Consider the following 23959-nt stretch of genomic DNA (forward strand, 5'->3'; position numbering starts at 1 on the left):
TAGGCTTCCTGCATTCGTACTCTACCTACACCTTTCAAAGAAGCACTTCAAGTCAGTCCAGAATTATTTCTTAGGTTATAGTATTTTTAAAGCTAAAAAAACTTCTTGTATCATCAATGGTACACTTAATACATGTTCACTGATAAGCATGTGGTTTAAAAAATGAATGTTTTGCCTTGAGGGAGAAATAAAATCATGAATTTAAAGTAGGATAATCTTCTGGCTTCTGTTAGATTTAACTAAGCCCCAAAGAATATAATTCCTGGTATAACATTTTAAGTCTCAATATTATACATTGAGTTTAAATATTGATGTTGCTTTCCAAACAGGTTTTCCATTGAAAGTGTTACTATTTCAAATTTGCATACTTCTTCACTATGGTATTTATTGCATGTTGGAATATACCTTCAATTTTATAAGGAAAGTTAGCGATGAGAAAATAAGCATAAGCTTATGTTCAAAATAATAAGCATAAGCTTATGTTCACCAACGTTCAAAAAAGAGCTCTACCCAATAAATGAGATATGACTTGGCTGGTGTGAAACCTATTAAAATGTACCGTAGCTTAAGTGATTATATGTAGTATTTAACAACATCTTTTGCTGAATTCAGTAGAATTAAACATTATTACGGTTGTTTATAGCCTGTATGTATGTACACACATGCACACACTTCTTAAAACTGGGCACGATATTTAAAAAAGAAAACATGATTCTTATATATTCAACAAGAACATTTATTAATCATGTATCAAACACTTATATGCCATGTCGTTACAATAATTTTTTGTTGTTGTTAGAGGTCATAGTAACTGTGCCCTTTTTCATGGCAATTAAACATTCATCTTTAAAATGGCACTTATGGCTACTTTAGTTATTTGTGGATGCTTCCATTTTTAAAGACAGCTTTACTAAAAGTTTTCAAGATACGTGGAGATGCTTAATATAGGATCCTCAAATTCTTTTTTTTTCGGTCGCACCACGCAGGGTCTTAGTTCCCCGATCCCGACCAGGGATTGAACCCAGGCCCCCTGCAGTGGAAGCTCGGAGTCCTAACCACTTGACCGCCAGGGAAGTCCCTCACATTCTTAATGATGCCCTCTTATTATTTTGCCTGTGTGTGTGTGTGTTTGCCTTTCCTTAAGCTCCTTCATTCCCCCCCCAAACTCCCATCGTGTGGCTGGATCGTGAGAAGTTTTATGCCTTTGAATACACCCAGAGTTGCTGCAAAACCCCTCTTCATGACAATTCTTCCTTCTCTGATGGATTTCCTTTCAGACTCTCTCCTTAAAAGATGCCCATACCTGACTTTATTAAAACTAGGACTTCCAAGAAACATTTGGGTAATTGAAACAATGTAGAACTTAAAAATGGGGGCAGAGGAGACCAGCGTCCAGGAACCTGGCTCTCCCCTGAGTCCACCTCTGGCTTGCAGCCCTTTCACATGGAAGCTGTTTGTTCTCCCTCGAGACGTTCCCAGACAAGAGATGCGGTGGGCATCCTCACTGCTCCTCACTGCTGATTTTCACAAGGAAGAGGAAAAGTAGTAAACTAGAAGCAGTTTTTCCACCCTCAAGCAAAGGACGTTTTCACCTTTGAAATGGAAGAAATGTCATCTTTGTCATTAATTCACAAATCTTTATGCAGGTCCCCAGAATTGTGTTAGACCTTGGGGAAACAGAAATGCAGAAAAGACAACCTTTGACATCTCTGAGCTTCTGGTTTAGGGAGGGAGGGAGACCATCAACAGGTAATGACACGATGAATAGTCTCCAGAAAAGAAGAAGTGTCTCCTTGACTGCGGAGGGCAGAAAATCAGGAATGTTCCCAGAAGTCAACACCTGAGTCTCAAGGAAGGAGTTGGCCAGATCCCAAGCACTAATCTCTTACTAGCAGACTCTACTCGATACCAGATCAGCAAGACAAACCCTCATCTCTCATGATAACCCTTTGTTCCTGAGAACTTTCTGTACTTGCCTCAAGGATGTTATGTGGAAAGGTTTCTAGAATATGTCTGGAAACGTTCTTCCTTGAATGGGAAAGGCTTTCTTGATTCCTGACCAGATGTGTTTCTGGAAGAAGGAGGCATTGACTAAAAGCCCTAGAAGCCGACCATAGAAGAAGAGAAAGCATGCCTAGTCCTTCTTTGTAGAATTCAGTTTAAAGACAGACACTATGTGAAGTTATTTGCACTCTTTGTTGGGAGTCATGATACAAGTATGATCGTGGAAAGGTGATTTTCGAGGACCAGAATTGGTGAATCACACACATTTGTAAGAACACGACAGTAATTTTAGACCAAATGAAATGACCAGTTGAGGAGCTGCTGGGGGGATTGGATGGGCCGTTATCGACATCGGGCAGAGTGCCCCAGAACTCCCAGGAAATTGTGCAGCTCCTAGGCTAAACTGGGGCAAGAGCCGGGGGAAGAGGTGGGTCCCCAGCAACCTGGGACACTTGGTCTACCTTGATTTAGGTGAAAGCATGTCTACCCACCAATGACCTCTGACCCTTGACAAGGTATTAAGAATCTGCATGGGGCTTCCCTGGTGGCGCAGTGGTTAAGAATCCACCTGCCAATGCAGGGGACACGGGTTCAAGCCCTGGTCCGGGAGGATCCCACATGCCGCGGAGCAACTAAGCCCGTGCGCCACAACTACTGAGCCTGCGCTCTAGAGCCCGTGAGCCATAACTACTGAGCCTGTGTGCCACAACTACTGAAGCCCGTGTGCCACAAGCCCGTGCTCCGCAACAAGAGAAGCCACCGCAGTGAAAAGCCCGCGCACCACAACGAAGAGTAGCCCCTGCTCACCACAACTAGAGAAGAGCCCACGCACAGCAACGAAGACCCAACACAGCCAAAAATAAATAAATAAATAAATAAATTTATTAAAAACAAAAGAATCTGCATGATGGTGGCAACTGTGTTGTGAAGGCAAAAAAGACAAAGAATGTTGAGACTGAGGACACTTGGGTGCTCATCCCATCTTTGCCATTTGCTAACTGTCACACGCAGCACAAATCTTAGTGTCCTTAACTGCTTTTTCCCATCTCTAAACATAGCGGATACCTCAAGGGATATCATCAAGGGTGCGTTAAGGAAGGGTCAAGGGAGAAAGAGGAGGTGAGGCACCTCACAAGAGGACTTTCTGCAGACAAGGTATTGCTCTGTGCCTTGGGGTGCATCTGTGGAACTTCTAGAAGGCCAAGGGCATCCTGTGAAAGGAAAATCAAGCTGAGAAGGGAAGTCATTTAGGAAAACTTTTGCTTTATCTCTATTGTTAGAATTTTAAGATTCTCCAACAACAAGTATTAATAGGTTACTTATAAAATGTTAAAAACTGAAAGAGTACAGAAGTAGAACTGTGTTTTTTAAAGGAATATTTTATCAGTTAAGGAAATTTAATGTAAAAGAAGTAACTTACTTGTTTTTCTCTTTGAATATAGGTCCATAATCCTTCATTGTTCTGAAATCCAAAGAACTTTCAAAACAAATAATTTTTAGAATAAGTTTTCAGCAAGCTTGTTTGATGGTAAAACATAACCTGAACTAATGTTAGGCTAGTCTTTATTTATTGCTTTACTTACACTTTTTGTAATTGTACCGACCGATAGCATGCTACATAATACATAATACAAGAACCATTTTAACTTTTTTTTATTGAAGTATAGTCGATTTACAATGTTGTGTTAGTCTCAGGTGTAGAGCAAAGTGATTCAGTTTTATCTCTATCTATCTGTATTCTTTTTCAGATTCTTTTCCCATATAGGTAATTACAAAATATTTAGTTCCCTGTGCTATACAGTAGGTCCCTGTTGTTTATTTATTTTATATATAGTAGTGTGTATATGTCAATCCTAATCTCCCAATTTATCCCTCCCCCCCACCTTTCCCCTTTGGTAACCATAAGTTTGTTTTCTGTGTCTGTAAGTCTGTTTCTGTTTTGTAAATAAGTTCATTTGTATAATTTTTTTTAGATTCCACATATAAATGATATCATATGATATTTGTCTTTCTCTGTCTGACTTACTTCACTTGTATGATAATCTCTAGGTCCATCCATGTTGCTGCAAATGGCATTATTTCTTTATTTTTTATGGCTGGGTAATATTCCATTGTAAAATGTACCACATCTTCTTTATCCATTCCTCTGTCAGATGGAAACTTATGTTGTTTCCATGTCTTGGCTATTGCAAATAATGTTGCAATGAACATTGGGGTGCATGTATCTTTTCAAATTATGGTTTTCTCCAGATGCATGCCCAGGAGTGGGATTGCCCAGGAGTGGGATTGCAGTGGGATCACATGGTAGCTCTATTTTTAGTTCTTTAAGGAACCTCCATACTGTTCTCCACAGTGGCTGTACCAATTTACATTCTCACCAACGCTGTAGGAGGGTTCCCTTTTCTCCACACCTTCTCCAGCATTTATTATTTGTAGCCTTCTTCATGATGGCCATTCTGACTGGTGTGAGGTGATACCTCATTGTAGTTTCGATTTGCATTTCTCTAGTAATTAGCGATGTTTAGCATTTTTTCATGTGCCTGTTGGCCATCTGTATGTCTTCTTTGGAGAAATGTCTGTTTAGGTCTTCTGCCCATTTTTTGATTGGGTTGTTTGTTTTTTCGATATTGAGCGGTTTGTATAGTTTGGAAATTAATCCCTTGTCAAGAACCATTTTAAGTTTTGACAATCTGAAAAATTCTGATATATCTTGACCCCAGAGGTTTCATATGAGGAATGGCGTACCTGAATGTGCATATTAAACTCATAAATAAAACAAATACTCTAGTGGCTCTTTCTAGAGATTTAGTCAGGATAAATGCAAGGACCTCGGGTCTGGTAACTTTCCTGAGGGCATCATTCAATACAGCAGACACTTATTGAATTGGTACTTCGAGGAGAATATCAAGATTAACAAGAAGTGATTGCTGCCCCCAAGGAATTTGAATTATAGTGGGGAATGCATTTCCACTTAAATTTAATGCAAATTACATTGAAATCAATGCTGTAACGGGACTATAGTCAGAGAGCAGAGATGGGTGAGGGTCCGGGAACCCTGCGGGGGTGGGGGTGGGGGGTGGCGGGGGGGGGGGGGGGTGTGGGGGTGGGGAAGGAGGGGTCCAGACTGCCTGGGGGAGGTTGAGAGAGAACTGTCTTAGGTCCTGACATTTTCATTCCTTTTTCTTTCTAAGTAACACATTGTGTTGTTGACACCTTTCTGTGAGATCTAAGAGGCCCTACGGAATCAGCATTCCCAAAGTATTCCCCAGCGTTCTGAGATGCGCTTTAAGGGCTACCACCCCTTTAGAATTAGGGCAAGCAGTAGTGAAGAGTCTTCCGAACCAGAGGGGGCGCTGTTGCATGCAGGCTGTCTCACCCAGATCTGGTGTTCCCAAATTCGTTACCTGAAACGGTAATGTTAAAGCCCCATTTCTTTTCCCCCTTTGGTGGTTGATATTAAAACACATTGGTTGTAAAGCCACGCAAAAAAGTAGTGGATAGTGAAGGAATATTTTATTAGTTAAGGAAATTTAATGTAAAAGAAGTTATTTGTAACTTCTCCTTGAATATAGGTAAGTTATTTGCTTTTCTCTTTGAATATAGGTCCACAACCCTTCATTGTTCTGTTTTATTGTTTGAAATCCAAAGAGCTTTCAAAACAATTTTTAGAATAAGTTGGATTAAAACATAATTAAAATCATTTTTACCACTAAATCCTAAATGCACGAGACCAAGCCCTGAAAGTGAACAAATGGGAGCAGAGGAATTTTTTTTTCCCCCAAAGCCTCATTTGTGTCCAGGTGCCTTATGGTTCTGGTGCCATTTGTTCCTTTGAAATTGTACCTTTTTGATTTCTTTCCACTTTTATGATTACAGCATGTACAGCTCCATAATATGGATAGAAGAGCATTTCCAGAATCACATGTAAAGAAGGTGTGTGTCCTTTAATGGAAGAGAATTTGAGCATAGAAAAATGTGTCCAGCATTCCGTCAAACACAGGGGAGCACCTGCAGAATTCGCAGGCAGGAAGCACCCTCTTTCTGACCTTTGACAACTTTGGTCTATACGTGGCATGTTTGAGTTCTGGCAGCCTCACTGAAAAGTCCCTGTGATTAGCGGGATAGCAGAAGGACTAACGCACAATCGCACATGTACTCTAAAACTCGTAACTCCTCGCAGAGGGAGCGTTGATCATGGCTCTGGGGGAAGCTCATGGCTTGTTGTCCTGGTCCTAATTTCATGGTACTGACAGTTGCAAAACCAAAAAAGAACATGGAGAAGAGAATAACTGTTATGAAAATGTTTCCTCTCAAATCCACAGAACCTGTCAACTTCATTGGAGTTGTCTTCCTTCGAGCGTATGCCACCTTCTGGGCTGTCAAACTCCTAAGATTTGTGGGTGGCAAGATGATGTCATTTGTATTCAGCAGCTTGTAGTAATTTCCACTCCCAGCCTGCTCAAAGGTTGAGATTATTGCAGTTAATGGGATCCGAGCCTGCAGATGAAAGCTTCACTTTCCTTTTCCATGGAGATCACAATACTCTTCTCTTTAGCAGGATGACAATTGTGCTGTCACCAGCATTACATCAGTCTATCTCCCTTGAAATGGCATCATCGAAGCGTGGGAGCACAGCTGTGAAAACAAAACATATTTTACTGGGAGCTTGGTAAATCCTCAAGGCACAGATGAATTCATTTGCCTTTTTAAAGTAACATCGAAAATGTAATGTAAGAGAGATGGCTGCAACAGGTAGTCAGGAGCTCAGAAGGCCAGAGAGATCAGACCTGGGTGCAGTGGCCGGGCCCAGCTGATGGTGTTCGCATCACGGGTCTTGCCCCTGCATGCAGGCGAGGGTTCCACTGCGAGTTGGGGAGAAGTGGTCCTCAGCAGCCCAGTAGAAACCGCCTACCCGCTATGCAAATTCATGCTTAGACCACAAAATGGGGGCCACTTACCCCACCGGGTTATCACCAGGTGGTAACCATAAGGGGGGATCACTGATGACTGCATATTCTGGAGACAACATTTACTGTGCTGCTATTGAAATCTGAAAAGCTGAGTACCCTTTACAACGAGTGATCCCAAATCTAGAGACATGTCACCGGATAAGTAGAACAAATGTGCAGGGATCGGATATTGTCACCTAGCTGTGCAAAGCAAAAGAAGTTCCTGGTGTTGGAAATAAGCTTCAGCTGACCAGCTGTTACGTTGATGGATGGGAGAGGATTAGAAATGGCTGAATGTGAATTGAAATGTGAACCAAAGGCAGGTTCACGTCCTTTATTCCACTGATGGCAAAAGCTGTCTAACTCACCGACAACGCCTGCTCCGTGGTCACATGGAAGCAGCGGCTTCACCCATACTGTTACCGAGTCCAAGCTCAGACTGCTCGCTGCACGACAGGCCAGTACATCGAGACACGAGTTTTGGGGGCCAGGAATGGCGACTTTATTCAGAAGCCAGCAGACTGAGACGATGGCGGACTAGTGTTCCAAAGAACCACCTTGCCCAGGTTTGATGGTAGTTTCTTTTAAATAACAAAGAGCGGGGAAGCGAGGAAGTAAAGTAAAAAAGGTGGTAAATTGTTGCAGATACGTCCTGGCTCCGGCCAGACGCCGGAGGGTATGTGGCAATTTCTTCTTTCCTGCAACCACTCACAGGTGGACCTGGTCAGGCTGTTTGCTGAGAGCTAAGCGAAGGTATTCTAGCGTAATGCTCAGGCATGGGAGGCCTGAGCCTGGGAGGGTTCCAGGAGATGGGCCACTATGTATATTTTAAGTTGTAGACAACATCCCTTTAGTGATTAACTTGTAGCAAAAGCAATAGAATACAAATGTCAAAGTAAAAGAAACAGATCCAGTATGGAGTCAGATTTGTTCTTCCCTATTAACAATACTTTGTGGGAAAAGGGCTCCTCCTGAGAACCCTGGGACGTGCCTGTGTAGTCACAGATGGAGTGGGCTGTGAGCAGCGGGGGGTGCAGGCTGTCACCCTTCCCAGACAGCTGGCACCGTGGCTGGAGCTTTCTTAGTGACTTTGCTTGGTTTACCTCTCATTGGTCTCATATTTTGCTGTGTTAAGAAGCACAGAGAGGAAAATCAGAAAAGGAGCTGTGTCCCAAGGGGCAGAAGCCATCTAGGCAGCTGTCACTGTTCCCAGGATGCAGGTCTCCTTCCGAAACAGAAGGATATTCTAAGACTCAGTCTCACCCAGTGAAGGGAAGACTTGGATGGTGTTTGACTTTGCTCAGGCCGCCACAACAAAGGACCACAGACTGGGGGGGCTTAAACAGCAGAAGTTTGTTTTCTCGTAGTTCTGGAGGCTGGAAGTCCAAGATCAAGGTGCCAGCAGTGTTGGTGTCTTCTGAGGCGTCTCTCCCTGGTTTGCAGATGGTTGTCTTCTCCCTGTGTCCTCACATGGTCTGTCCTCTGTGTGCATCTGTCCTAATCTCTTCATCTTATAAGGATGCCAATTATATTAGATCAAGGCCAATCCATATGACCTCATTTAACTTAATTACCTCTTTAAAGTTCTCATTAACTTAAATACAATCACATTCCAAGGTACTGGGGATTAGAACTTTGACATATGAAGCAGAGGGGGCAGATTCAGCCCATAGATAACAAACAGCACCTGAGAGTCTGTGTCTCTCACCAGCTAAACCCAGGCACGCTTACTGGCCGGACAGGACGGGACGGCAGTGGTGTGACTAGGAAGGACGCCTCAAGGACCTCCCATTTGGACTTAGCTTTAGAGCTCTAGTGTCAAGTCCTGTCACTAGGCCTTTTTGTTTGCATTTAAAAAAACAGCTATTGTCTTATACAGGGACCAAATTTAGAGCTGCTTTGGAAACACTCTCTTCTAAGGAAAGAGTGGATTTCTTCCTTCACTTCTTCCAAAACAAGAAGGGTGTAGGGCATTTCTTAAAAATCCATATGAGTCCCTTGCTATTGTGTCTGTTTTGCAGAAAAAACACTTTGCCAGGAAGTCTTTGGCAGACAGCCCCGTAACTCAGAAATTCCAGGCTCCATGACAGATGTGAGCAGCTACCCTGGTGACGGGAGCTGCCCAACTGCACGTAGCAGGACAACGCCCCCAACGTGCCCGGTGTCTTCCTTGATAGGAAAGGGAGGATACTGCTGTGGGTGTTGGGCTTTGGCTGGAAGAACAGGAATAGCACCACTATGTTCATGAAAAATGCAAAGGGAGTTTTAATGGAGCAGAAAAGTTACAGTTACATCACTGGGGTTTGCCCATCACGAATTACATTTGGTTTATTTTATATTACGTCTGCTACGTGTGTGGGGCTGTAGATTCTTCCATGTTTAGTAAAGTTGAGCAAGAAGGCACAAATGACTAAATACTAGATATTCAAAACCTAGTTTTTGGTGTTGGTCAAAAGGTTCACGGTTCTCCCATTACTTGTAAGCATGGAGACTGAAGACCTGATTTTGTTGCCTTAATGGAATCAGTTATTAAAGTGTCTTAAACTTTGGTCTTCTTTACACACAAGGATTTAAAAAAAAGAATAAAAAAATAGAAGATAATAACATATCTAGAAGAAATTAAATTTGGACTAAAGATCTTTAAAAGGAGATTTTTATTTCTATGGAGATATAATTTTACTAAAAATTTACAAAGAAGTAGATGAAAATGTACTTGTTAACACAAGTTTTTATCAACAACTTTAAAATTAATTTCATTGCCTTAAGTGTCAGAAATTTTGAGTCAAACAAAGGAAATTTGGACCTGCTTATTAAATGAAATAGATATACTGAATGAGGCATCATTCTTTGAAGAGGAATAAACTGATGCTAATTCTTTAGACATTTGAATGCACCAGCACTGAGAGGTTTTGTTCTTTTTTCACAGATGGGTGCTAATTCACTCTGAATTGGCATACATATAATAAATGTTACAATATTTCTAAATCAGCTTTTCATAAAATAAAATACAATAAAGGCTGAGGAATCTCTCATTGGACAGTGAGGGCATTAACTTTCACTTGAACTTCTCAATTCAAAGGAAACAAATTCATGAATAGATTCTCTTTAATCATGAAGGCAGTGTCTAATTTACAGTCTATTTATCTATGATGCAAAAGGGAATGAAAGTCATAATTTTTCAAGTTTAGAAAGTGCTTTTTAGGAAAACCATGTTGTTTAAAAGCAAAAGAAGGGGAAGAAAGCCCTGCTATAATCGCTACACCTAAAATAATTATGCTCTCATTAAAAAAAAAAGTCCCAGGTTGCTATAGACTGAGTATTCATATCTCCCCAAATTTCATTTGTTGAGAGCCTAACTCCCAATGCGATGCTGCTATCAGGTGAGGCCTTTGGGTTCTGATTAGGTCATGAGGGTGGAGCCCTCATGAATGGGATTAGTGCCCTTATAAAAGAGACCCCAGAGAGCTCCCTTCCCCCTTCTGCCATGTGAGAACACATGGAAAAGACAGCTGTCTATGAACCAGGAAGCAGGCACTCCTCACCAGACACCAAATCTACTGACATCTTGATTTTGAACTTACCAGCCTCCAGAACTGGGAGAAATAAATTTCTCTTGTTTCTAAGCCACCCAGGCTCTGGTACTCTGTCACAGCAGCCTGAATGGACTACAAGAGGGACTTTCAGGTAAAGAGGCTTGGCTTTTGGATACAATTTATTTCTAAACACTCATCCGCCACCAGTTCCTAAAGAAATAATCTAAGAAGTATATAATTGGGGAAAGCGTCCATTTACACAGAAAGCTAAGGAATCAAATCATCAAAATGGCAGAAATAAACCCCTCCTGAAGGTATGGCATGGCCTTCTGGGGAGTAAGTGGGTAAAGTGCTGGCCCCCAGGAGTCACTGGGCTTGGAGGGCTGAGCTCTGGAGAGGAGGGGGGGCTGTGAGACTAACCTGGAAAGCGCCCTGTGAAGGCCGTGGGTGTGTGGACTGTGGGGCTTCCCCAGTGACGGTGTCAGTGCAGGACTCAGAGATCTAGCCTGCTGTCATTAGTGGAGAGCTGTGGTTCCCTGCTCTGGAGAGGAAGTTTCCCAAAGTGCAAAGGTGATTGTAATTGTAGTGATAAGCAGCCTGGTGAAATTGGGCTGGAGACCCCAGGGGAAAAGGACCACTTCCTTGAACAAGAGGCTGCTGGCAGCATCCCAGCATGGTGGCCAACCTTTGCTGACACAGTAACAGCTGTTTAGAAAAATTGGCCTGAAGAGGCAGATTTTCATGGGAGTTCCAGCCATAAGCCTGGGGCCAGGCGAAGTGGCTTCTCTATAGATGAGGAGGAATTACAGAGACCAGACTCCATCATCCGCAGAGCGTGTGGCTCAGATGCTCTTTGCTACCCTCAGACTGGATCGCTGGATTAGCAACAGTCAGTAAGCCAGAATAAAACCAATGTGGTGTCTATGAAAAGATTCTTTATCATGAAATCCTACCAGGAAGATTCAGAGAAAGTGTACATTTCTGGAAAATATTTGTGGCAAAAAACCCCAATGAATTTCAGATACCATCTGCTCTTTACTCTCAATAATATTAAAAAATGCTCTGCATAAAATTAGATGAACTGTAAAATGACATGACAGTGGAAGATAATGTTGAGATGTAAGCAGCACTTAAAGGGAAATAAATGAGGTGTGAAGAAATGATTTAAAACTAAGCAGATAACATCAGTGTTTCAAAACGCATTAGAAGCAGTAAAGAGCAGACTCAACCCTGCCAAAAATTATTTCAGTAAATACAGAAGACAAGCTAGAAAAAATATATGTATATATAATGCAAAACAAAGAGAGGAAAAAACTGGGGGGATTTCATGGTCATACGTGGAGATCCAATATGCGGAAAACTGTATTTCTGAAGATGATACCAAGAACAGATGGAATAAAAACAATATTTAAACATATATAAAACTTCCTAAAGACTGAAATCTCCCAATTAAAATGGCCCACTGGGTACTAGGCAAAATGAAGAGATTCAAACACTTAACATACCCCGGTGAAAGTTCTGAAATTTATGTAAAAGTAAAGAACCCTATTAATGCCATGAGAGAAGATTATATACCAAAAAAAGAAAAAAGAAAGAAAAGAAAAAGGAAGGAAGAGAAAGAAAGAGAGAGAGAAAGAAAGAAAGAAAGAAAGAAAAAGAAAAAGAAAGAGAAAGAAAGAAAGGAGGAAGAAACAGAAAAAAGAAATACAAACTGGTCTCAGGATTTTTTTTTAATAATATAGATGCTAAAATCAATGACGCAGTCAATGTCTAGAGTTCTGAGGGAGAAACTTTGTGACCCAAAATTCCTTATGTCGCCACTCTGTCTGTCACCTGTCAAGAACAGAAGAACACATTTTCAGAGATTCAAGGGCTCATAAACCTGCAGTCCACGTGCAGCCCCTTTGCTACTCAAAGTGTGGCTCACAGTCAGCAGCGTCGTATCATCTGGGACCCTGCTGGGCAGCAGACGCTCTCCTCAGGCCCCACGTCAGACCTACTGAATCAGAATCTGCATTTTAACAAGACCTCCATGTAAGTTATATGCACGTTAAAGTTTGAGAAGTACTGCTCTAGTAAACCAAGTAATTAATCAAAATGTAAACTGCACCCCCTCCCCCAACAGTGAATAACAGTTGAGGACCACAGTGAACATTTAAATTAAGTACCATAGAATCAAATCTTAATGAGTGTATATCGAAAGTCTACATATACATTTATGTAACATAAAATAATAACCTGAAAATAAATGTCTAAAATCTAGTATAAATAGGGAAGGAGAATAGGTGACAGAAAATAAAAAGCCTATTGCATCATATGGTTCAGCAACATTTAATAAAATTCTTAACCTTTGGGATGTTTTATCCTTGGAATTGGTAAACAAGTATGTATATGTATGTGTGTGTGTGTGTGTGTGTGTGTGTATATATATATATACTTTTTTTTTCAAATATGTTAAAGACAAATGATACCCAAACTATAAACTAGCTTTAAACAAACAGAGGGCAAAAATTTACATAATGTAAAAGAAAAAAAATCAGAACATATTCTTTGTGAAAATAAATGTAAATGGGATAAACTCCCCTATTCAAAAAAGTAGGCAGATTTCTGTCAGTGAAAATAGCTTTATTACTTATCTTCAAATCAAAGAAAATATAAAGTACAGAGCGGGCACAAAAACTCTCCTGAGCTCCCATTATACACAAATAATCATTATAAATGTTCTGATGATCATTTTTCCAGGAAACAAATCCATTTGGTTTTTACAAATGGGACAATACGATGCATGTAGTTTTTAAAACTGCCCATTAAATATGATATGTCTAGGTGTATTTGTAGTTGTTATTTGTTTGTTTGTTTCATATTTTCATGCTTAGGTTTCTCTGGATCTGTGGTTTGATGTATTTCATTCATTTTGAAAATTTCATTTAAAATATTTTTTTCTGCATAGTTATCTCTCTCAATGGGGAACTAATTACCCATTGTTACTTCTTTTTCCAGCTCTCAAAGCTCTGTTATGTTTTATTTTTCACTCTTTTTTTTGTGTGTGTTTCAGTTTGGGTAATTTCTATTAACCTATTTTCAAGTTTACTGATTCTTTTCTCAGCTCTCAAGTCTGCTGAAGAGCCTGTTGAAGGCATTTTTCATCTACAGTACCACAGTTTTCTTTCCCCTAATATTTCCATTTAACTTTCTCTTCTCGCTCCCACTCCTCTGCTGAAGTTTCCCATCTCTTTATGCATGTCATATGCTTTTTTCCCCTAAGTGTCTAACATATGAATTATAGTTATTTTAAATTCCTTGTCTGATAGCTCCAATACACGGGTTACCTCTGAATCTGGTTGTGTTGATTGCTTTGTCTCTTGACTTTGGTTTTGCTTTTTTTAAAAATTTTGTTTTGTGTGTATGTCTTTAATATTTGATTGAACGTTAGACATCATGTATAGACCAATCGGCACTGAGGTAAATAGTATTTACACATGTAAGTGGGCATGCCTCTTCGGTTAGACCTTCAGTGTGGGTGTTGAGTAAATACGTTAAGGAGTTGAAGTGGGTTTGAGTTTTCTGGTTGTTATGGTTCCCTTCCATGAAAACTGGCTTCAATTCCTCTAGCATAAGCTTGTGCTTAGGGGCTGGGGTTCCAGAGGGTCTTTCTCAATGTTCCTGCTCTACCCTCAACCTCCAGTCTTCCCTGTGTACCTGTGCCAAAGAGGGGGAGGTCTGTCTTCATGCTCCTGCCCCCTTTCCAGAAGTAGACCGTTCTTGCCTATCACTTGGTGCTTGCTAGCCCTGTGGTGGGGATAGGGAAGGTTGTCCTGGTCCAGCTTCAATCTTAGGCTGATCCTCTCTGCCTGGGTCTTAGGGGTGGGGCTTTCACAGCAATCCCGCTCCTTTTCCCATGATAGCCAAACTGCCTTGTATCTGTGGTGAGTCTTGTCTGAGGTAGTTCCTGCTTCTGCCCTGGATATAGGAGACTTCTTTTCAGTCCCGAACCAAGAATTGTTTCCTGCTCCTTCTCCAGGGGTAAAGGATGTTCCTTTTTTTTCTTTTTCCTTTTTTTTTTTTTTTTAACTTTTCCCCAGCCGCCCCAGCTTACCAGTGTCCCAGCAAACTAAAACTTTTTTTTGTTTTTTAATAGGGGAGTAGGGTCCAATCAGAGTTTTGTGCCTTTCCTATAAAAGCAGCCACTCCCATTTTCAAGGTCTACACAAAGGAGTTTCTCTTGGTCTCCTGCTTTGCTCCCGATCTTTCTTGTGAGCATTCAGTGGAGGTCCCTGTAAAAGACCCTGAATGTGAGTGCAAACTCCCTCTGTGTCTGTGCTCTCAGGGGTTCTGTACTCTACTGCTAGCCCACACTTGGCCCTATGCAACCCATTTTAAAATCTAGCTGAATTCTTCTTACTCATGTGTATGGTCCCAGCATCTCTTCCTCCTGTGCTCTGCCGTAGATGAGTCAGTACTTGTGTCCCATTTTTCCTTGGAGGGGCCTGACTTTCCTTGCATTTAAGGATACTTTTTTTTGTGCTGTGTCCTCAGCTCTCTGATAAGTTCATGCAAGTTAAAATGTTGCCATTTTTCTGGATTTTTTTCCCCATTGTTAGAGTGAGGCAATACTTCTTCCTGCTTTCCCCGTCTGAGGTGGAATCAGGCATGGTTTGAAATGCTTTACAAGTAATAACTCGTCACTTTCTTTCAACAAATCTATAAGGTAGATATTATTATAGTCCGCATTGAACGGATGAAGAAACTTAAGCACAGACATTTAACTTATCCAAAATCACATAGCCAGAAGGGCGAGAACTGAAATTCAAACTTAAGCAGTCCGATGCAGAGGCTGCACCATTCACCGCTAAAATGCAACTGCCGTGCATATTGTAAATGGTCTGAATATACCATTTTTTAAAACCCAGTCCTCTCCTAAGGGATATTGGGTTGTTTCCGATAGTTTTCTATTGTAAACAATGCTGCAGTTAACTTGTGAAGTTATCTTCCAAAGATAAGGCCCTCAACCTGTTGCTGGGTCAAGGGGTATACATGTACTTATTTAAATTTAAAATACCTATTGTCAAATTGCAATAATTTCATTCATTAAAATTAAATGTAAAGTTTTTTTCAATTACAGAGTATAAAAGTGATATAACTTTTTAAATAACGTGCTTACTGAAAAAAAATTCAGATGAAAAATATTATATATATATACACCCACATACTTATGTATATATGTATTCACACACAGAGCTCACTCCAGTCCTACACCAATCCCACTCCTTTCTTGTACCTACCACTATCACAGTGTAGTGTATATAGCGGTAGAATTTTGAAAAGCAGAGAGAGCATTTCATTCGGAAAGCATAGGATGAGCAACATCTGGCCGGGGCAATCAGGAAACCAGCCTTTCTGGAGCAGAGTTACACAGTATAAGAAACAAGTTTGCGAAAGCAGAGGGAGCTATGAAAGCTGTGCAGGGGATTTGTGATTCGATGTAATAAGAAATAATAGAGCTGTTCTTTCTTGGGGGCAAAGAAGTGACATACTAAACCTGTTATCTCAAGATGATCTTGGCAAAAGTAGTTGCACATGGTTTGGATGGGAATACATGGAACTGGTCATAATAGCCAAGATACTAGAAAGACAATCCAGGCAGGAAGCGGTGGTGGCCTGAGCTAGGAGGCGTGGAATATGACTTGCCGATAAACTGACACGTGACCTACTGGAACCTATCAACTTATCAAAGATGTAACGGACTTGTGCATTAGAGGTAGACATGACTATTACAACTTCGTAGGATAACTGTTTGATTAATTTAGCCTGCTTCAATTCCATAGTCAAGTACTGTCATTTCTCCCCTACATACGCTCTCACTCTGCTGCCTCATTTCTTTGCTCCCTCCCTTGGCGAAACCCAACTCCTCGTCTGCTCTGTGGCTGCCCCGCACAGGGGAACGTACCTGGAGGAAGCCCAGGTGTGTCCCATTGGCCTCAGGTGGGTGCCCAGGCCAGCAGGCAGTCATGCCAAACCGCGCTGGTCCGTCACTCTCCCATGCTTTTCTAGACCTCAGACTTCCTCTTCCCTCTCCAAACTCCAGTACTTCTTCCTCCATCTTCAGCCTCAGCTCACGATACTGGCTCCCATTACGGTGACAAAATGGAAGCCACCAGAAGAGAACAGATACAAGGCAGTGGTGGTGGGATGCATTGGGAGACTAGGATTGACATGTAGACACTAATATGTATAAAATGGATAACTAATAAGAACCTGCTGTATAGAAAAATAAAATAAAATTTAATTCTCTCCAAAAAAAAAAAAAGAGAACAGATACAAGCTCTCACCACCAAGCACGCCCACGCACCTCTCCAGATCAGTGTTCACCCCCTGTGCAGCCCTTCTCTTCTTACAGACAACGGTTCGTACTCCTTGGGCCAGCCAACCTCTCCTCCTGTGCACCTAGTAACATCCCCCCACACTCACTCAGGGACACTGCCCCCCAAATTCTCCCTTCTCTCTCCTACAGCATCAATGTTGCCTTCTTTTCTGGATCATCCCCATCAGCTTAGAAACAGGCTGATTCTTCTTTCAGGTTAAAAAAATCAAAACCCTCTTGGCCGCATTCTCCCCTCCAGCTACCGTGTGTGCCTTTCCTTTTCTTTACAAGAGAAGTTTTTGAACGTGCTGTTTGCACCCATTGTCCCCGTTTCCTCCCTTCCCGACCCCTCGAAGCCACTCCAACCAGACTTTGCTGCCACCTCTCCACCCAGACTACCACGCTCAAGGCCCCCGGTGACGTACACACTGCCAAATCCAGGGGTAAGCGTGCATTCTCATCACACCTGACCTATCAGTAGGAGGACCTGTCACTTGTCATCCGAACTGGGGCACATTTGAGAGTGAATAGGGTTGTAGCAATGATTAAACCCAGTCCAGCAGTATCAGCTGGGATGGTCCAGGGCAAACCAAGACAAGTCAGCAGATACGAAGCAGCTGCTCGCTCCCTCCTCTTTGCTCCTGGCCTTCAGGCCAACAGTTAGCAGGCTGTCCTCCTGCCTTCCCGGCTGCTCCTTGTCTGTCTCTTTTTCCTGTTCCTCCTCATTGGCTGCTCTTCTTAACAGTGAGGTGCCACAGGGCTCAGCCTGCTCTCAGACCCTCTGCTCTTCTCTATACTCGCTCCCATGGTGACTAATCCCATCTCAGGGCTGTAAGTACCATCTTACATGCTGATGACTCTCAATTTTATCTCTGGCCCCATCTCTCCCCTGAACCTGCATATCCAGCTGCCTAGCCTATGTATCTGCTGACTTCTCCAATGCAATATGTTCACTGTTGAGTGACTTTTTCCTCCCAATCCTGTTTCCCATTGAAGTGAATGACACCTCAACCCTCCCAGTTGCTTTGTCTAAAAATCTCAGTCATCCACCACTCCCGTCTTTCTCTCACAGCCCTCCTCTGCTCAACAAGAAAATCCTGCTGGCATTTACACCAAAACAGATCTAGAATCTGACTACTTCTCATCACCCTCCGGCCTCCACCCTGGTGTGAGTCACCAGCATCTCCAGCTGGGATTGTTGTAACAGCTCCCTAACTGGTCTGCGTATGTCCGCCCTCGCCCCCTTTCCATTCCTCAGCCCAGCTCTCAGAGCAACGCTGTGTGCAGAGGAAGTCAGAGCATGTTGTGTTCCTGCTGAAAGCCCTTCTCACTGATGAAAGCCAGTGTTCTCTCACACCAGTCAGAACGGCCATCATCAAAAAGTCTACAAATAACAAATGCTGGAGAGGGTGTGGAGAGAAGGGAACCATCCTGCACTGTTGGTGGGAATGTAAATTGGTGTAATGTAAACCACTATGGAGAACAGTATGGAGGTTCCTCAAAAAACTAAAAATAGAGCTGCCATAGGATCCTGCAATCCCACTCCTGGGCATACATCCGGAAAAGATGAAAACTCTAACTTGAAAAGGTACATGAACCCCAACGTTCACTGCAGCACCATTCACAATAGCCAAGAAATAGAAGCAACCTAAGTGTCCATCGACAGATGAATGGATAGAGATTTGGTATATTTATACAGTGGAATACTACTCAGCCATAAAAAAAGAATGAAATAATGCCATCTGCAGCAACATGGATGGGCCTAGAGATGATCATACTAAGTGAAGTAAGTCAGACAGAGAAAGACAAATATCATATGATATCACTTATATGTGGTATCTAAAAAAAAATGATAAAAATGAACTTATTTACAGAACAGAGACGGATTCACAGACTTAAAAAACAAACTATGGCTACCAAAGGGGAAAGGTGGGGGAAGGGATAAATTAGGAGTTGGGGGTTAGAAGATACAAACTAGCAGATACAAACTACTATATGTAAAATATTAATAGATAAACAACAAGGACATACTGTGTAGCACAGGGAACTATATTCAGTACCTTGTAATAACCTAAAATGGAAAAGAATCTGACATTATATATATGAAACTGAGTCACTTTGCTGTACACCTGAAACAGTGTAAATCAACCATACTTTAATTAAAAAAGGAATGATTAAAAAAAAAAAAAGCCAACGTTCTCATTTTCACTTGCCTCACTCTTTGCCCAGGACCTTCAGTCTTTTTCTTTGGACTTTCTCTGTTGAGAGCAATCCTTCAGCTCTGCCCTCTTCCTCAACACTCACATCTGAACCATCACAAAAGCTCCTTGAGAAAACTACGGTTTCTCTTCTTCTTTAGATGCACCTTGCAGGATGTTCTGACCAACAGTTAGAACAAGAGGATGTCAGTGCTTTCAGTACCTGCCTAAAAGTAGCATTTGTAGCCCAATAATAATAACTCAGGATGCACCTGTTAGAGGGGTTCAAATGGTGGCATTTCAGTTTCCATATTAAGAGAATGTTCTGTGGGGTCCTCTTCCCAAAGTGGCAACCCATTGGGGGTTCATTTCACTCTCAGCAGGTGGAAGACAGAAACTGTAGTTTTCCGCTGTCAGCAGCAATTCCTCCCACTGGAGCTCTTGGAAGGCTGCAGATTTACAGGAAGAGGGCAGTGTATCAACACTATTTGTTAATGGTGGTAACACTGACTCCCCTGCCTGTTGTCTTATTTGTTTGGGACCAGGCTATGATTGTGAGGATTCTTTCTCAAGGAAGCCATCATCTGAGGGAAAACAAATGGGACTTTCGTTCATTCATTCAACAAACATGTATTAAGTGCCTGCACCAGACATCGTGTTCACATCTCACCCCATAGAGACTAGAGGGGAAACCTGACACTACACAAAAAACTACACAAACACATAGTTACCGTTCTGTTCGGGGATCCAGAGAGAAAGGACAGATATTAGGAGAGCGTAGTAGAGGTGAGGGCTAACCCCTGAAAAAAGTCTCCCCGGAGACAACTGTATTTTCTTCGTTGTTATAAAAATTCAGTTTCCCCACTCTTAGGCTTTCTTGAGCTAGAAGGCAGGCTGCTCAGAGGGGGGAATCTAAGTAGGGGAGCTCCTGGCTGCTGCCCTGTCACGTGGCATGTATGTTCCAAGCGGGGCCTGGGAATTCAGAGGAAGGACCGAGCACAGCCAGCCGGGGATACTGGGTCGTGCAAGAAAGGCAGGCCTGTGACGGGCTCAGAGAAGAGGAGAGTCATTCCAGGCAGAGGGAGCTTGAAGTCGGTCTGGAAAAAGAGTACATTATTTAGTCTTAGTGGAGCCTGGGAGAGAGAGATGGGTAGAAAGAGGTAGAAAGATGGGCTCTACGTGCCAGGCGTGTGGGTTTCAGGGAGAAGAGAGTGGTGAACGTGACGGATATAGCCGTAAAGCTTACTGATGGAGAAGAGGGCCAGGCAACCAAGTGAACACATAAATCTGCAACAAAATGACATCAAATTGTGAAAAGGGCCACGTGGGAACTAAACTCGGAGGTGGTGGAGAGAGTGCGGTAAGCAGAGGGCAGTGGCTCCAGAGGGATGCTCGGGGTGGGCGGGGAGGTGTCCCCCCCCCCCGGAGGTGATCTGGGGTCAAGAGACCTGAGTGCACCACGAGGCCAGTCAACCAGAAAAGATGAGAGAGGGACCAAGCTCGGGCCTTGCAAGTGCGGAGGCAGGAAGTGTCGGAGGGGATTAGGAATAATCCAACAGCTAGAATCTGGGGCAGCAGAGGGCACGGGGTACTGGATGAGATGGCATCTTTCCTGAAGGCCCTTGAAAGCCGAAGCAAAGAGTTGGGATTTTATTCTAAGAGAAAAGGAAGCCACTGAAGGGAATTAAGTGAAAGAGTAGTATGATTCATTTGTAGAAGCTGTGTGGACAGATTGGAGGGACTCTGGAACCTAACGATCCGGAGACTCCCGTAGATGAGATAAGGGCCGTGGGGTAGTGGGGAGGGGGAGGTCGACTGGAGCTGTGTTTCAGAAATGGAAATGACAAGCCTACTGATGTGACCTGGGGGCTGCAGTGGGGCTGAGACCAGCAATAGGAAAACGGGAGCAACGTGTGCAAACTGGGTTTCTGGTTTGAGCCAACAGCAGGGAAGTACCGTTTTCTGAAGAAAGTTTGGAGAAACTCTGGAGAAACCGAAGGCCAAGTGGATTGCGGGGAATCCCACGTGTGGGGTTTGGGCTCAGCCTGTAAGATAGGCTGGTGGTGAGATCAAATAGACAGTGAGCGCTCAGAGAAAGGTCTCGGCTCGTAACAGAAATGTTGGTGTCATCGGCTTGCAGGTGTGTCTCTAGCCAGGCCTGTGAATGAGATCAGCTAGGGAGTGAGTGGAGAGAGAGGACAGGACAAGTGGGCTGGAGGCTGAGAAGCTGGCATCTTGGGGCTGGGCTGAGGGGCTTGAGGAGAGATGCATGGGGCGGGAGGTGCAGCAGGGACGTGTTGGTCCAGATGTGGATCCAGACACAGCCAGTGCTGGTTGTCCGGAAGCTGCCAGGAAGCCCAGTAAGATGAAAGAGCATAGGCTTCCTCGGATTTGCCAGCGTGGACATCTTTGGTGACTTTGGTGTATGGTGGGTGTGGAAGCCAGGGGGGCATGGGCTGAAAAATGAACTTACAGTGATCTGTGGATAGTTCTGGAAAGATTTTGCTATGAAGGAAAACTAAGGAATTGGGATAGTAGCTGGGGGGTCATGAGGGCAAGGGATGTTTTCTACTTTTAAGTTAGGAAACACTTAAGTATGTTTAGCCGTGGGTGGGAATGATGCAACAGAGAGGGAGTGGTTGGTAATTAACGCAGGCAAGAGAAGACTGCTGTGGGGCCAAGGCGGGAGCAGGTGAGGGGGGTGGGTGCCGGGTTTTTGGCTGCTCTAACAAACTACCATGAACCTGGGGGCATAAAACAACACACGCTTCTCCTCTTACAGCCTGGAGGTCAGAAGTCCAAATCAGTGTCACTGGACTAAAGTCAAATTGTCAGTAGGGTCAAAGGTCGCTCTGGAGGCTCTAGGGGACACTCTGTTTCTTGCTTTTTCCGGCTTCTAGAGCTGATTCCTTCGTTCATTGCCGCTCCCTCCATCTTCAAAGCCAGCAGGGGTGGGTCTTCGAATCTGTCTCTGCTCTGGTCACATCATCTACTCCTCTGTCTTCAAATCTGTCTCTGCTCTGGTCAAGTTTCCCTCTGCCTCTCTCCTGTGATTACATTTCGGGCCAACCTAGGTATTCCAGAATAACCTCCCCACCTCAAGATCCTTATTAATTACACCTGCAAAGTCTCGTTTGTCCTATAAGGTAACACTCAGCCAACATGTATGGGCTGCGGAGCGCTGCGGAGGACTGGCCTTGGCTCGGAGCGGGGAGACTTCCTTCCTTCTTGTAACGAGAGGGAAAAAGGGAAAGGGACCCGTGCAGGACTGTGTAGATTTGGTGGTGCAAAGATGAGGGAGTTCCTGCTTTTGGCTTCAATTTTCTGCAAGAAGTATTGACAGCTGAGAGGAATGGCGACTGAAGGAGGGTGGACAGGGGAGCGGAGGGGGTAGAGGTCTGGAAGTATTGCACGGAGTGGGAAACTTAACCACCTCTCAGGCCTGGCCAGGTGTTAAGTATAGGACGAGAATCTATGGGATCTAATCAGGAGGCGGGGAAAACAAAGCGGCCGGCTGGCTTCTCAGGAGACTGTGAGAAGGGGGTCGGGATGGAGAACGAGGGGACCCTGGGTGAGTGAACTCTAAGTACCGGAGGGGTTGGGCGGAGTGGGATATCTCTAATGCAGATTTTGGGAACAGTGCAGATTTAGGTGATGACAAGTTCTGGGGTTTCCCTTGGGGAGGGAGTCACTGGGGGACAGAGAGATGGGTCATCCACCTGGATGCTGAAGAAAACAGAGTGGGAAACAACCACCTCTCAGGCCTAATGAGAGACCCTGGCCAGGTGTTAAGTATAGAGTGAGAATGAAAACAGGAAAGAGGTGGCCAGGAATACTGTGAGACAGGAACCAAAATCTTCAGTGAACGGGGAGTGGGGAGCGACCCGGAAAAAGTTAGATGCTAGAAGTGGGTGGATGACCGGAACCGGAAGAGCAGTGGGTGCCCTGTTCAATGGCATCCGTGGAAAGGGAGCTGGTGGTTTGCTGGAGGAAGGAGGAGAGAGGGTGTGGAAGGAGCGATGCGAGCAAGGAAGCCCAGCTTTTCTTCCCAACTCGGAGGGAGTCAAGGTGTGAAAGACAAATATCTAACACTTGCGAGGGCTCCCGTGTTTCCATGTTTGTATTAAGATAAGGAAAGTAGCTGATACGCTAAGAATGTGTGCTAATGCTTTGGTGGAAGAGTTGGGAGGTCTGAGGTTGGAGGCACATTGGGATGGGAGTCTGGCTAATACTGGATTTTTGGAGAGGATCCCTGGGCTTCCAGTGGTGAGTGAGTTTCACGGGACAGAGCACGTGGAATCACATAGCTAAGGGCCTTGAGCGGCAGTCTGGGGACTCTGTGTTTTACCCTGTAGGTGGGGGCTGGGGGAGGGTGTTCACAGCAAACTGTCATGGTCAAAGGCAGGCTTTGGGAAAGTGAACTTTCCAGCCTCGTGAATGAAAGAGGCCGTTAGAAGGCTACTGCACAGGCCAGGATTAAGGTCTGATCAGGGTATGAGCACTGAGAATGGTGGAAAGAAATGGTATTTGGCTTGAATTGTTGGAGATAAGGGAAAGGAGGGAGTAATTGGGAGACGATTCCCATGTGTTGAGTGTAACTGGTTGGGAGAATCGGTTTTGAGGGGAAATTGATGACTTGGTATTTGGCAAACCTTGGTTGAAGGGTGAGTAGTGGCCGGAGCAGTGTAATGACAGGTGAATCACTGGGCGCTTCCCCTGCCGTGCCAGCAGTCACTGCCTGGGATTTCCCAGACTGAGGATAAATCAGGGACAAGCAGGATCCCAGGAAGCCACCCAATGAGTCTCCTGATTTAGCTTCCGATTCCTAGGGCGGGGCCTAACCTTCAATTACCACGTGCAATCAGGCGTGCGCCTGCAGATGTGAACTGTGAGGTGCCCGATTCACACGATTCA

The 23959-nt window shown here is 43.7% G+C and overlaps 1 long non-coding RNA gene across 2 annotated transcripts; it reads right to left on the reverse strand.

Moving 5' to 3' along the window:
• Nucleotides 1-5502: 5502 nt before the first annotated feature.
• LOC309608227 lies at nucleotides 5503-23888 on the reverse strand. 2 transcript variants are annotated; one of them, XR_014232748.1, is made up of 2 exons: nucleotides 19061-23888; nucleotides 5503-6639 (listed from the first exon to the last, which is right to left on the reverse strand). It is a non-coding gene; the product is annotated as an uncharacterized lncRNA (long non-coding RNA). The 2 variants fall into 2 exon arrangements; XR_014232749.1 differs by having other exon boundaries at nucleotides 7322-23888.
• Between the last annotated feature and the right edge of the window lie 71 nt (nucleotides 23889-23959).

This window comes from Balaenoptera borealis (assembly GCF_965194805.1).
Source record: "Balaenoptera borealis genome assembly, chromosome: 12".
Lineage (NCBI taxonomy): Eukaryota > Metazoa > Chordata > Mammalia > Artiodactyla > Balaenopteridae > Balaenoptera > Balaenoptera borealis.